We start from the raw sequence: 10750 nt of genomic DNA, 5'->3' as shown, positions 1-10750 counted from the left end.
TACTTTCATTTTCATTTGTATGAAATACCTTTTTCCACACCTTAACTTTCAGTCTGTGTGTATATTTCCATTTGTAGGCAGCATATGTAAGGGTCTTGTTTTTTTATATCCATTCAACCACTCTACATCTTTTGATTGGAGTATTTAATCCATTGTAATTATTGATAGGTATGTAGTTATTGCCCTTTTATAATTTATATTTTTTGTCTTCTTCCTTCTTCTTCTGAAAGAGGACCCTTTAACATTTCTTGTAATATTGGCTTGGTGGTGATGAACTCCTTTAGCTTTTTTTTTATGTGTGGGAAGCTAATGATTTTCATTTCACCTACTTTTCCCCTAAGTTCATTATCCTTTGATTCTAAATGATAGCTTTGCAGGGTAGAGTAATCTTGGTTGTACGTCCTTGTTTTTCATTACTTTGAATATTTCATGCCAATTCCTTCTGGCCTGAATTGTTTCTGTTGAGAAATCAGCTGACAGTCATATGGGAGCTTCCTTGTAGGTAACTAACTGCATTTCTCTTGCTGCTTTTAAGATTCTGTCTTTGTCTTTAATGGTAGGCATTTTAATTATGATGTGTCTTGGTGTGGACCTGTTTGGGACTCTTTGCTTCCTGGGCTTGAATGTCTATTTTCTTATCAGATTAGGGAAGTTTTTATTTCTTCAAATGGGTTTTCAATCCCTTGCTCTCTTTCTTCTCTTTCCTCTGGTCTTTCCCTGATGCAAATGTTGTTATGCTTGATGTTGTCCCAGAGGCCCCTAAAACTGTCCTTATGTTTTACTATTTTTCCTTTTTGCTGTTCTGACTAGGTGTTTTCTCTCCCCTGTCTTCCAAATCACTGATTCGATTCTATGCTCCGTTTACCTGCTGTTGATTCCATCTAATGTATTTCTTTTATTTATTTATTTTCTAAATCCTCACCTGAGGATGTTTTTATTGATTATTTTAGAGAGAGAGTAAGGGAGAAAGAGATATGGAGGAAGAGAGAAACACCAGTGTGAAAGAGTAACATCAGTTGGTTGCCTCTCATGCCACCCTGACTGGGGATTGAATCCACAACCTCAGTATGTGCATTGACTTGGAATTCAGCCCCAAACCTTTCAACATACAGGGTGACTCTCCAACCAGCTGAGCCACCTAGCCAGGGCTCTTTTTTTTTTTTTAAATTGAATTAATTGGGGTGACTCTGGTTAACAAAGTTATACAGGTTTCTGGTGCACAGTTCTGTTTACCCGCCCAAATCAAGTTATCCCCCTATGACACGCATGTCAGAGGTGACACGTGAACTCATTTTTTTGGTTGATTTTTCTTTGTTAAATGGCATTTAAATATATAAAATAAATATCAAAACTATAAGTCTTTGTTTTACTATGGTTGCAAATATCAAAAAATTTCTATATGTGACACGCACCAGAGTTAAGTTAGGGCTTTTCAAAATGCTGACACGCTGAGCTCAAAAGGTTTGCTATCACTGCCCTATATGCTCTTCCCCCTCCCTCCACTTCCCCAGCAATCATCACACTGTTGTCTGTGTTCATGAGTTCTTTCTCTTTATTTTCTTCTTTGCTCAATTCCTCCACCCCTCACCCAGTTCCCTTACCCCATCAGCTATCAGCCTGTTCTCTATCTATGAGTCTGTCTCTATTTGCATTAGTTCATTTTGTTCATTAGATTCCACATATGAGTGAAATCATATGGTACTTGTCTTTCTCTGACTGGCTTATTTCACTTAGCGTAATGCTCTCCAGGTTCATTCATGCTGTCGCAAAGGGTAAAATTTCCTTAAAATGTATTCTTCATTTCTGACGGGCTCTTTTTCATTGTTTCTGTCTGCATTTTATGTTTCCCAGCTCTTTGTGTAAGTTCTCACTCATTTACCTACTCTTCCCCGAAGTTCATTGAATATCCTTATAGATAGTGGTTTTGAACTCTGTATCTGCTTGCCTTATCCCCCTCCCCCCTCCCATTTCACTTAGTTCTTTTTGTGGAGTTTTGTCCTGTTCTTTTATTTGGGATATGTTTTTTGTTTCCTCAGTTTGGCTGTCTCTGTTTGTGTTTCTATGTATTTGCTACATAGATTTGCTACATCTCTCAGTCTTGGCATGGTAGCCTTATGTAGTAGATGTCCTGTGGGGCCCAGTGGTACAGATATCCTGGTCACCTGAGGCCGGTGCTCCAGTTGTAGTTGAGTTTTGATTGCTGTTGGCACATCAGTAGGTGGGATTGATGCACTGGCTGGCAGGTTGTAAAGACTGGCTGTGACTATAGCAGATGAGTTGTAATGTAGGGTCTGACCCCACAGAATGGGATTCACTTAGTGGGGCTCTGGTGCTTGCAGAGTCTACCCTTTGGTTGTATCATTTGTGAAGCTAATTAGATGGTGGCTCTGATGTGGCCCAAAGCCATCCACCTGGTATGTCATTTCTGGGACCTCTAGGTAGAGGATCTGGTACAGACCTTGGTCAGTTGCTGCCTGCCCAGCCCAGAGCCACCTGGTAGGAGCTACAAAGTGATTTACTGCCTGTGCTTGGTGTGAGGGCACCTCGGAGAGGCTATGCTGTGAATCAAGGCCATCTGCTGCTAGTGTCGGCTGGGTCTGGTTAGCAAGAGATACAGGGCATGCCCTGACTGGTTTGGCTCAGTGGATAGAGTCTCGGCCTGCGGACTGAAGGGTCCCGGGTTCGGTTCTGGTCAAGGGCATGTACCTTGGTTGCGGGCACATCCCCAGAAGCGGGTATGCAGGAGGCAGCTGATTGATGTTTCTCTCTCATCGATGTTTCTAACTCTCTATCCCTCTCCCTCTCTCTCTGTAAAAATTCAATAAAATATATAAAAGAGATACAGGACATGTTGAAGCCAGCTGCTGCTTATTTGGGGTTGTGGACTTTTGAAAGATTTCAGGAAAATCTGAAGCATGAACTGAAGCTGGCAGTTTGTGAGGAACAGTCTCTGAAAGTTCAGGCTGGTGCATGAGTTGGGTGGGATGGATTCTTTGGGACTCTGCTTCCTGGGCTTGTAAGGGTCTTGTTTTTCATCAGAGTGGGGCAAGTTTGATGGAGACTCAGATTTGGTGCCCACCTGTATTTGCATACTAGATGGGGAAGGGCTCAACAAAGGAACAATGTCACCTGGCTGTGTGCTCTGTGGTGGGAGGAGTCAACAGGGAAACAATGGCTTCTGCCAGCAGTTTAGTCCCAGACAAAGCTGCCCCTCCAACCCTTTTCTGGAGCCAGACAATTCAGTTCCTCCCTGTATGTCCCTGGTGCTTTTGGAGCTGCTGCCCCAGCGCTGAAGCTCAGAGGGAATGATTTCAGTAAATTCCATGTGCAGGCCCTTTAAGAGGAACACCTGGGACTCGAGCAGCCTCCATCTTCCTCAGCCACAATCTGCTCTGGTTTTCACAGCCAGATGTGTGGACTGCTCTTCCCAGCACTGGTGTCTGGGCAGGGGAGCCTGTGTGGGGCTGGGGTCCTGTGTATGTCAGGGGGGACCTCTGCACTCAAGATATCCCTCCTGATTTTTTACTGCCACACCTGCGTGTGGGGCCAGCCCTATCCATTTCTCCACCCCTACTATCAGTCTGGATGTGGCTTTTTCTTTATATCTAAAGTTAAAGGATTTCTGTTTAGCTAGATTTCAGATGGTTCTCCAGGGTGGTTGTTCTATAATTTAGTTGTAATTTTGATGTGGTGAGCACAGAGTTTACCTGCTATGCCATTGTGACTGGAAGTCCAAAAATTATTTTTAAAAATTGTACCATAGTACTTCTATGCATACCTGGTAATTTTGTATTGGATGGCCAATGTGAATTTTACTCTGTTGGGTACAGGATATTTTTCTATTTCTATAAATATTCTTGAGCTTTTTTCTGGGATAAGCTATCTGGTAACAGTTTGATCCTTTCAAGTCTTGCTTTTATACTTTGTCAGAAGAACCAGAGCAGCATTTGATCAAGGGCTAATTTTTTCCCACTCCTAAGGCAAAACTCTTTAGAGTACTCTACCCCAATGCCCTGTAAATTATGACAGGCACTATTCCCTGTTCTTAAGTGCCCTTAAATCAGCGGTTCTCAACCTGTGGGTCGCGACCCCTTTGGCAGTCGAACGACCCTTTCACAGGGGTCGCCTAAGGCCATCCTGCATATCAGATATTTACATTACGATTCATAACAGTAGCAACATTACAGTTATGAAGTAGCAATGAAAATAATTTTATGGTTGGGTCACAACATGAGGAACTGTATTTAAAGGGCCAGAATTTTGAGAACCATTGTTCTAACATTTTACTTTTCTATGACAAAATCTTTATTTGTTCCAAGGCATCAGTTTGTAAATATAGTAGGTCCTCAAATAATGTTTTTGTTCAAGAATGTTCCATTTTGTTGTAATGTTGATCAAATGCATTGGGTTTTTTTTTATATCGATTTGTTTAAAGTTGCAGAACCTATTGACAATGTTAAGGGAGGACTTAGTGTACATATTTCCAACTTGGGATCAGTCTCTGTTTTCCTTTAGTAACAAAAATTTAATTTTATTGTGTAAGAAACGGTTTTCATAGAGGCCCTGGCTTATTTACATAACATGATTTTATCTAGACTAATATAGTAAAGATTTTTTTCAGCTTAATGGTTGAAGGAATCTAAGACGTTACAATGTAAATTGAGGCCCAAGAGGGTTATGATTCATTGATGTTTAGGGTTTTTTCCCTGCCTACTATGTGCCAGACTCTATTCAGAGCTCTGTTTAAAGATGATTAAGGCATCACCACTGCAAGAGCTAACCAATTAAGCAGAAGCACCTGCTCATTTGGAACATAGGGTGCTGTTTATCTCACATAAATGATAACATGGCATCTGAGAAATAAAGTGTTTCTTTAACTCAGATTTAGACATATGAAACTGTTAATGAGCTTAACTGAGCCTTGTTTGGAATGAATAGAAGATGGTGCCTATGAAGATATGAAAGATGAATGTGAGAGTTGTGGTGGCCTAAGATAGGTGTGAAATATGGGAGGTACCACTTTCTGGTATACTTGGTGATTTTTATAGGATTTATTAGTTTGGGAAATTTGTCAAGAATTTTTAAAAACATATTGGAAAAATGTCCTAGGACTGTGTTTTATAGAAAGAACAATACCAGAAGTGCCTTGATGGATAAATTCAAAGGCATGAAGAACTTATTCCTCTGTTACATGGGAGGTATTTTGAATAAATATATTCTGCTTTAGCTACTAATCGAGGTAGTCAAGTTAAGACTCATAGCGGGTTTAAAATGACTGCTTAATTTCATGATCATCAATCTTATTTTGCAGTATATATGGTGAAAGAGGTGAATCACATCTCATGTCTTAATACATGAGATGACTTTTTTAGGTTACAAAGAAAAAACAAATTCTCCAGGTATATAGCATTACTTTTTGGCGGAGAGGGTCTGGGTATTATGCTCTTACAATTTTATTACTGTTGTTACTGTTAACACCTTGCATTTCTGTGGTCAAAAAGTACTGACTTTTACAAATTTGGTAATGGGTATGTAGCACAACAACTTTCATTAGCAAAATATACTCTACAAACTTATTGAAATAATTTATGAGGCTTTTAGTAAGTGGGAAGGCAGTTGATAGCCTACTTAGCAGTTTTGCATATTTTTTATATTTTGTAATGCCTATATCAGCAATTTGGGTCAATGTATAGAGCTGTGACACTTTCTGAGGGGCCTTAAAAGCACACACACAAAAAAAAACTCTTAATCAGGTACGGTAAGTCTTCATCTAATGTCATCAAGAGGTTCTGTGACTTTAAGCAAAATGATGTATAACAAAACCAGTTCTACCAAAGGTAATTGATATAAACAAGAGTCAAGTTCCTATAGCATCTCAGCAGTGTTAAAATGAAATGATGTTGAGGCTGAGATCCAAGATGGTGGCAGAATAGGACAAAACTGAAATTACAACTAAAATATGGAACAGTCAGCCTGAATAACTAACTGAAAACTAGCTGAACAGAAGTCCTATAATCAAGGATTTACAGAAGACACATCGAATCTGATAGGAAGGATAGAGATACGAAAAAGGCTGGCCACACTTCCAAGGCTGCGGGTGAGATTCTGGAGGGATATCTCAGTTGCAAAGGTTCTGCCTGAAGAGCATGTGGTCTCAACACAATGGTGGACTCCCCAGCCCATAGCACCAGCGTTGGAAAGAGGTGCCCACATAGCATCTGACTATGAAAATCAACAGGGATTCTATCCACCAAGGAGAGACAAAAATCTCTAGAGACACAGGTGCACTCTTAAAGGGCCAATGCAAAAAATCTCATCACAGCCACTTACCCTGGTCTCTAGTAGAGGGAGGGAAGAGTTGACTAGAGTTGTGTGAGGAGAGACTGGGATTTGTGGCTCTGGCTGGGGAGAGACCTGAAGGGACAGCGCCAAGATCTCTGCTGAGTCCCTTTCCCATACTGCAGATGCCATCTTTCTTGGGTGGAGCACTCCCCTCCTTGTCATATCAGCCTGGGGGAATGTAATAGCCCCATACTTTGAACTCCCTGTAACCCCACCCTGTGGAGCTTGCTCCTGCTGAGGAGTCAGCTGCCTGGGCTGGGGTGCGTAAGTCTGGGAGGACTCAGGGGGTGTCATTGCCTGAGTTGTGTAACTTTGGGGTAGTGGCCGTTCCTCCCACTTTCCTTTGAGCCTGACAGGCACCTCCCCCTTAGGGGAAATCTGCTAGCTGGACTCTCTGGACTCCTGGTGGCCCCACCCTGCTGAGCCTGAGCTCCCCAGGAAGTCTTGGCAGAATTGAAGACAGACTGAGTTGTGTAGCTCTGGGGCGGAGGCTTCTCCCTCCATATTCTCCCAAACCTGACTGGTGCCTCCCCCAAGGGAGATGCACTAGCCCCACCATCCCAACTCCTGGTAGCCCTGTCCAACTGAGTTCAGGTTCTCAGCAGAATCTGGGACAGACCAAGTAGTGTGGCTCTAGGATGGGACCATTTTTCCTTTGCACATATGACCAGTGCAGAGCCTTTCCTTCACACAGCCAAATCTTGATCTGTTTGGGCTTGATAAACTCTGCTAGTGAAACCTTAATGACTCCCAACTCACCACAAAGGCCTGCAGATGCCTGGTGGGTGGCAGCTGGACTTGGTATACCCTGGGACTTTTGCTGAGTGGCCTCAGATGAAGCACTAGCACCTTGTTTGAACCTGTATCAATCTGGTGAACACTTGCTCCTACCTGGCAAATCACTGAGAACCTACCTCATGCAACTTGAGTATCACCAGAGGCTCTTTCACTAACTGAGCCAAACAAGCAGCCAGCAGGTGGAGGCAGGTGGAGGAGGATCTTGGGGTGTCTCAGGTCTTTTGCTTGCCTGCCCCTGGACTCAGTGCTAGTGGAGGCTAGCCCTCATGTGCAGTTATTTCTTCCCATGCATACCAAGGACCAGGAGAGGCAGCCACAAACTGTGGGTCACCCTCCAAACAGGTTGCTCAGGTCCAGTCACAGGCAGGGTCTGACACTGACCTGTAACAGAGTCCCTTCCAAGAGCCCTAGAACAGACATATCCAATGGCCAGCTTCAGACAACATCAGAGCAGGATCCACTTTTCTCCACAAGCAGCATATCCAAAAGGAGGTCTTGGCAGGCACTAGACCAGCCGTGGGCAAACTATGGCCCGCGGGCCAGATCCGGCCCGTTTGAAATGAATAAAACTATTGAAAAAAAAGACCATACCCTTTTATGTAATGATGTTTACTTTGAATTTATATTAGCTCACACAAACACTCCATCCATGCTTTTGTTCCGGTCCTCCGGTCCAGTTTAAGAACCCATTGTGGCCCTCGAGTCAAAAAGTTTGCCCACCCCTGCACTAGACCCTGCTGAGGTGAATTCCATTTTATGTGGTCAGCACCTGCACAGCAGATCATACGTTGTGGTTGGGGTCAATCCTCACAGTCAGCCAGGTTGAGGGTTGACCCTCCACACAAAAGGGTTAATAGCAATCAAGACTCAATTACAACAGGAGGGCTCACAAAACCCATACAAGGGACAATCCTGGAAAGCCCAGCTCATGTGATCAAAGAGATTGTACCATTGGGTCCCAAAGCACACAGACTATATAAGGCCTCGCGTCCAATACTGGGAGATATTGCAGATCTGCCTAATACACAGAAACAAACACAAAGAGGGGAGACAATGAAACATGCCCCAAATGAAAGAAAAGGAGAAATCTCCAGAAAAAGAGCTCAATGAAATGGAAGCAAGCAATTTACCAAATATAAGGTTCAATAAAAAAGATGATAAGGATACTCAAGGAACTCAGAACTTCAACAGCATGAAAAAAGACATAGAAACCATAAAAAAGAATGAGTTAGAAATGAAGAATACAATATCTGAAATAAAGAATACACTAGAAGAAATAAACAGTAGGTTGGATGAAACAGTATTAAATCAGTGATTTGGAAGACAAGGTAACAGAAAACACCCAATCAGAGCAGCAAAAAGAAACATTTATTTAAATGAGGATAGTTGCAGAGACCTTTGGGAGAGCATGAAGTGTAACAACATCCACATAGTAGGGGTACCAGAAGGAGAACAGAGAGAGTGAAGGATTGAGAACCTATTTGAAGAAATAATGACCAAAAACTTCCCCATCAGCAGATGAATGGATTAGAAAACGGTGGTACATCTACACAATGGAATACTATGCTGCTCTAAAAAAGAAGGAATTCTTACCATTTGCAACAGCATGGATGGAACTGGAGAACATTATGCTGATCCCGAAGACAGAGAAGCAGCGATCAGACTGTCAAACCTCAGAGGGAATGTAGAGGAGGGTGGGGGTAAAGGGGAGAGATCAACCAAAGGACTTGTATGCATGCATATAAGCCTAACCAATGGACACAGACAGCAGGGGGTTGAGGGCATGAGGGGATGGGGGTAATGTGGGGATAAGGACACATATGTAATAACTTAATAAAGAAATTAAGAAAAATAAAATACAAAAAAGGGGGAAAAATAAAAATAAAATACAAACGGCATATTTCATAGAGCTAGAACAAATACTACAAAAATTCATGTGGAACCAAAAAAGAACCCGAATAGCTGCAGCAAACTTTAGAAAGCAGGAAAAAGTTGGAGGAATCATAATACCAGATTGCAAGTTATATTACAAAGCCACCATATCAAAACAGCCTGGTAGTGGCTCAAGAACAGGCATATATATCAATGGAACAGAATAGAGACTCCAGAAATCCACCCAAGCCATTACACTCAATTAATATTTGGTAAAGGAGGCAAGAGCATACAATGGGGTCAAGACAGTCTCTTCAATAAATGGTGTTGGGAAAAGTGGACAGATAAATGCAAAACAATAAACTCAAAATGGCTAAAAGACTTAAAATTATACTCAATCTCATAAAAATCCTAGAAGAAAACATAGGCAGTATAATTTTGGACACTTATCATAGCAAAATTTTCTCTGTTATATCGCCTGAGCAAGGGAAACGAAAGGAAAAATAAATGGGACTCCATCCAACTAAAAAGTTTTTGCACAGAAAAATGAAGACAAGCAACTAAATGGGAGAACATGTTCGCCAATGATACATCTGATAATGGGTTAATATCCAAAATTTATACAGAACTATACAACCCAACACCAAAAAATAATCCAATTAAGAAATGGGCAAAGGACTTGAATAGAGACTTCTTGAAAGACCACTACAGATGATCAATTTACATATGCAAAGATGTTCAACGTCACTAATCATCAGATAAATGCAAATTAAAACCAGAATGAGATATCATCTCACACCTCTCAGAACAGCTATCATTAATCCTAATATATACAAAGAGCTAGGTGCCGTCATGACTGACCCGTCAACATGAACTGCATGGAGCACCTCTCGATTCTCCCCCCTCCATCCCCTGGCCCCCAAGCCGCTCACCATGTGGGGGGGGCGGGGCTGGCAGCAGGGCAGGACTGGGGACTGTTGAGCAGCGGTGGCGAGCTGCTTCATGGAGTGGCCATGATCTTAGCGGAGCAGTCACCCAGGTGGCAGCAAGTTTTGTGGAGCAGTCAAGGGGTGGGGGGAGCCTCACGGAGCAGTCGAGGGGCCATGAGCATCGTGAAAAGTCCCAGTTTGTGGAGCTTCATGTAGCATTGCAGAGCAGCACAGGCCATGCAACAGAGGCCAGCCTAGGCCTAGGGATCTTAGCCATGCACGATTTTGTGTGCACTGGGCCTCTAGTAAATCACTAAACAGGTGTTGGCGAGGATGTGAAGAGACCCTAGTACACTGTTGATGGGATTGTAAGTTGGTGCAGCCACCATGGAAAACAGTATGGAGCTTCCTCAAAAAATTATAAATAGAACAATTGCATGACACAGCATTTCTCCTTCTGGTTATTTATATGAAGAAAATGAAAATGCTAATTAGAAAAGATATATGCACCCCTATGTTGATTACAGTATTATTTCTTTTTTTTTTCTTTTTTTTAATCAAATCTTTGTTGTTCAGATTATTACATTAGTTACTCTATTTTCCCACCATAACTCCCCTCCACCCAGTTCCCACCCCACCCTCCGCCCTCACTCCCCACCCACTGTCCTCATTCATAGGGGCACGATTATTGTCCAATCTCCTCCCTCACCCCACACCCCTTCCCACCCCCACGCATAGTCAGTCCATTCCCTTTCTATGTCCCTGATTCTATTGCAATTGCCATTTCATACTGTTAATCAGATTCTTTA

The sequence above is a fragment of the Myotis davidii genome, unplaced genomic scaffold, assembly GCF_000327345.1.
Source record: "Myotis davidii unplaced genomic scaffold, ASM32734v1 scaffold955, whole genome shotgun sequence".
In the NCBI taxonomy this organism is placed as follows: domain Eukaryota; kingdom Metazoa; phylum Chordata; class Mammalia; order Chiroptera; family Vespertilionidae; genus Myotis; species Myotis davidii.
This window is presented reverse-complemented; position numbering follows the sequence as displayed.